This window comes from Opisthocomus hoazin, chromosome 31 (assembly GCF_030867145.1).
Source record: "Opisthocomus hoazin isolate bOpiHoa1 chromosome 31, bOpiHoa1.hap1, whole genome shotgun sequence".
Classification (NCBI taxonomy): domain Eukaryota; kingdom Metazoa; phylum Chordata; class Aves; order Opisthocomiformes; family Opisthocomidae; genus Opisthocomus; species Opisthocomus hoazin.
In genome coordinates this window covers 1065697-1070703 of record NC_134444.1, presented here as the reverse complement: position 1 = coordinate 1070703, position 5007 = coordinate 1065697, and positions in this window count along the sequence as shown.

Genomic DNA, 5007 nt, shown 5'->3' with positions numbered 1-5007 from the left:
TGCGTCAGTGGTGCCCAGCACCAAAATGCATGTGGGTGTCTTAGAGCTCATACGAGACGTCGCTTCCTAGACAAGAATCCTCCACTGCACACTATATGCAAGAATAGGACAGAGAAAAGGCTAGAATATGATGAGTGGAAGGAGAACACAGGGATCGAGATAGAACTTGAATTAGAGGAATAAAGAAGGCAGAAAAGAAAGATAAATACAGGGAAGAAGCGAGAAGAACAGGGACTTTCTGGCCCCTACTCGCATCTCACCGGCCTCCCACCCCTTCCCGGCCTCCTTTATTTCCTAACCTTTACTCTCGCCCATTGCCTCCCAACCCTCTGCAGACTCCCACCCCTTCCTGTCCTTCTTTTTCTTCCTGGCCTCTACTCTGGCCCATTGCCTCCCACCCCTCTGCAGCCTCCCACCCCTTCCCGGCCTCCTTTTTTTCCTGGCCTCTACTCTTACCCCCGGCCTCCCACCCCTCTGCAGCCTCCCACCCCTTTCCGGCCTCCTTTTTTTTCTGGCCTCTACTCTCGCCCCTGGCCTCCCACCCCTCTGCAGCCTCCCACCCTTTTCCGGCCTCCTATTTTTCCTGGCCTCTACTCTCGCCCCTGGCCTCCCTCCCTTCTGCAGCCTCCCACCACTTCCCGGTCTCCTTTTTTTCCTGGCCTCTACCCTTACCCCCGGCCTCCCACCCCTCTGCAGCCTCCCACCCCTTTCCGGCCTCCTTTTTTTTCTGGCCTCTACTGTCGCCCTTGGCCTCCCACCTCTCTGCAGCCTCCCACCCCATACCGGCCTCCTTTTTTTTCTGGCCTCTACTCTTGCCCCCGGCCTCCCACCCCTCTGCAGCCTCCCACCCCTTCCCGGCCTCCTTTTTTTCCTGGCCTCTACTCTCGCCCCTGGCCTCCCACCATTCTGCAGCCTCCCACCCCTTCCCGGCCTCTTTTTTCTTCCTGGCCTCTACTCTCCCCCCCGGCCTCCCACCCCTCTGCAGCCTCCCACCCCTTCCTGGCACCTTTTTTCTTCCTGGCCTCTACTCTCGCCCATTGCCTCCCTCCCCTCTGCAGCCTCCCACCCCTTCCCGGCCTCCTTTTTTTGCTGACCTCTACTCTTGACTCTGGCCTCCCTCCCCTCTTCAGCCTCCCACCCCTTCCCGGCCGCCTTTTTTTCCTGGCCTCTACTCTTACCCCCGGCCTCCCACCCCTCTGCAGCCTCCCACCTCTTTCCGGCCTCCTTTTTTTTCTGGCCTCTACTCTCGCCCCTGGCCTCCCACCCCTCTGCAGCCTCCCACCCTTTTCCGGCCTCCTATTCTTCCTGGCCTCTACTCTCGCCCCTGGCCTCCAACCCCTCTGCAGCCTCCCACCCCTTCCCGGCCTCCTTTTTTTTGTACCCTCTACTCTCGCCCCTGGCCTCCCACCCCTCTGCAGCCTCCCACCCCTTCCCGGCCTCCTTTTTTTTCTGGCCTCTACTGTCGCCCTTGGCCTCCCACCTCTCTGCAGCCTCCCACCCCTTCCCGTCCTCCTTTTTTTTCTGGCCTCTACTCTTGCCCCCGGCCTCCCACCTCTCTGCAGCCTCCCACCCCTTCCCTACCTCCTTTTTCTTCCTGGCCTCTACTCTCGCCCATTGCCTCCCACCCCTCTGCAGCCTCCCACCCCTTCCCGGCCTCCTTTTTCTTCCTGGCCTCTACTCTCGCCCATTGCCTCCCAGCCCTCTGCAGCCTCCCACCCCTTCCCGGCCTCCTTTTTTTGCTGACCTCTACTCTTGACTTTGGCCTCCCTCCCCTCTGCAGCCTCCCACCCCTTCCCGGCCTCCTTTTACTGCTGGCCTCTACTCCCCCCTCCTTGGCCACACCTCCAGCCTCCCACCCCTCGTCAGCCCCCACCTCTCATTTTTCTGGCCTCTACTTCATTCAGCTTCCAACCCCTCTGCAACCTCCTACCTCTTTCCAGCCTGAATCCCCCCCCATCAGCTTCCCACCGTTTTTCAGCCTCCCACCCCCATCCCACGCAGTGCAGGACACACTGACAGAGAGAGAAAAAGGACAGGCAACAGGAAAAAAGGTACTAAGAAACAAAGAAAGGGTCAGACGAAGAAGGGGGTGGTTAGGGTTGGAATCCCAACACAAACCAGCAAGGGGCTAGAGGACAGAGAGAGAGGAAGACAAGAACGGGCCGGGAAGCAGGACAGAGAAGGAGAGAAAGGCAAAAAGGGAGAGCCGGCTGGACAGGGATGTACACTAAGAAAAGACCAGACAGGCAGCAGGATAGAGAAAGAGAAAAACCGGGGACAGGAAGCAGGACAGAGGAACAGTGAGAGGAAACAAGGGCCAGGGAGCAGGACAGCGGTGGCAAAAGAGGCACTGGGGCAGTAGGATAGAAAAAGAAGGAAGGAAAGGTCAGAAGAAGCACGGGAAATAACAGCAAATGGAGAGAAGGACAAGGAGCAGGACAAATTGTCAGAGAAAGACAGGGACAGGGAGTGAGACAAGGTGATAATGAGAGAGAAAAAGGGGACAGGGAGGTAGGATAAAGTGAAAGACAGGCAAAAATAACAGACAGGGGAGCAGAACAGACACGCAGGGGGAAAAGCCTCGGCTGGGCAGCAAAGAAGAAGAAGGGAAAAAAAAGCACTGGGCTGAGGGACAGAGAGGGAGGAATTAAAAAACAGACACAGGGAACAGGACAGAATAACAGAGAGAGGAAAGGGACAGAGAGCAGGACAGCATTGGGGGGCGGTAAACCTCAAACGTAGAGCGGGGATAGGGGGTCCCTGTTGGGCTCCATTCGCAGTCCTGCTCTGAAAATGCGAACGTCTGCAGATAGCTGGCAGGCGGAAAGAGCTAGCCTGGAAAGCTGTTGCTCAGCCTCATCTTCCCATGGCACTGCTCGCACAGAGGCACAGAGACTGGGGCTGCTTGCTTGTCTTGCCCCCTCAAACTTCAAACGTAGCTTTGGGGGTCCGTGCAGGGGGCCTCCGGCAGCCCTGCTCTGAAAATGCGAACGTCTGCAGATAGCTGGCAGGCAGAAAGAGCTAGCCTGGAAAGCTGTTGCTCAGCCTCATCTGCCCATGGCACTGCTCGCACAGAGGCACAGAGACTGGGGCTGCTTGCTTGTGTTGCCCCCTCAAACTTCAAACGTATCTTTGGGGGTCCGTGCAGGGGGGGTTTCGGCAGCCCTGCTCTGAAAACGCGAACGTCTGCAGATAGCTGGCAGGCAGAAAGAGCTAGCCTGGAAAGCTGTTGCTCAGCCTCATCTGCCCATGGCACTGCTCGCACAGAGGCACAGAGACTGGGTCTGCTTGCTTGTCTTGCCCCCTCAAACTTCAAACGTAGCTTTGGGGGTCCGTGCAGGGGGCGTCCGGCAGCCCTGCTCTGAAAATGCGAACGTCTGCAGATAGCTGGCAGGCAGAAAGAGCTAGCCTGGAAAGCTGTTGCTCAGCCTCATCTGCCCATGGCACTGCTCGCACAGAGGCACAGAGACTGGGGCTGCTTGCTTGTCTTGCCCCCTCAAACTTCAAACGTAGCTTTGGGGGTCCGTGCAGGGGGCCTCCGGCAGCCCTGCTCCCAAAATGCGAACGTCTGCAGATAGCTGGCAGGCAGAAAGAGCTAGCCTGGAAAGCTGTTGCTCAGCCTCATCTGCCCATGGCACTGCTCGCACAGAGGCACAGAGACTGGGGCTGCTTGCTTGTCTTGCCCCCTCAAACTTCAAACGTAGCTTTGGGCGTTCGTGCAGGGGGCCTCCGGCAGCCCTTCTCTGACAATGCGAACGTCTGCAAATAGCTGGCAGGCAGAAAGAGCTAGCCTGGAAAGCTGTTGCTCAGCCTCATCTGCCCATGGCACTGCTCGCACAGAGGCACAGAGACTGGGGCTGCTTGCTTGTCTTGCCCCCTCAAACTTCAAACGTAGCTTTGGGGGTCCGTGCAGGGGGCCTCCGGCAGCCCTGCTCTGAAAATGCGAACGTCTGCAGATAGCTGGCAGGCAGAAAGAGCTAGCCTGGAAAGCTGTTGCTCAGCCTCATCTGCCCATGGCACTGCTCGCACAGAGGCACAGAGACTGGGGCTGCTTGCTTGTCTTGCCCCCTCAAACTTCAAACGTATCTTTGGGGGTCCGTGCAGGGGGCCTCCGGCAGCCCTGCTCTGAAAATGCGAACGTCTGCAGATAGCTGGCAGGCAGAAAGAGCTAGCCTGGAAAGCTGTTGCTCAGCCTCATCTGCCCATGACACTGCTCGCACCGAGGCACAGAGACTGGGGCTGCTTGCTTGTATTGCCCCCTCAAACTTCAAACGTAGCTTTGGGGGATCGTGCAGGGGGCCTCCGGCAACCCTGCTCTGAAAATGCGAACGTCTGCAGATAGCTGGCAGGCAGAAAGAGCTAGCCTGGAAAGCTGTTGCTCAGCCTCATCTGCCCATGGCACTGCTCGCACAGAGGCACAGAGACTGAGGCTGCTTGCTTGTCTTGCCCCCTCAAACTTCAAACGTAGCTTTGGGGGTCCGTGCAGGGGGCCTGCGGCAGCCCTGCTCTGAAAATGCGAACGTCTGCAGATAGCTGGAAGGCAGAAAGAGCTAGCCTGGAAAGCTGTTGCTCAGCCTCATCTGCCCATGGCACTGCTCGCACAGAGGCACAGAGACTGGGGCTGCTTGCTTGTCTTGCCCCCTCAAACTTCAAACGTAGCTTTGGGGGTCCGTGCAGGGGGCCTGCGGCAGCCCTGCTCTGAAAATGCGAACGTCTGCAGATAGCTGGCAGGCAGAAAGAGCTAGCCTGGAAAGCTGTTGCTCAGCCTCATCTGCCCATGGCACTGCTCGCACAGAGGCACAGAGACTGGGTCTGCTTGCTTGTCTTGCCCCCTCAAACTTCAAACGTAGCTTTGGGGGTCCGTGCAGGGGGCCTGCGGCAGCCCTGCTCTGAAAATGCGAACGTCTGCAGATAGCTGGCAGGCAGAAAGAGCTAGCCTGGAAAGCTGTTGCTCAGCCTCATCTGCCCATGGCACTGCTCGCACAGAGGCACAGAGACTGGGGCTGC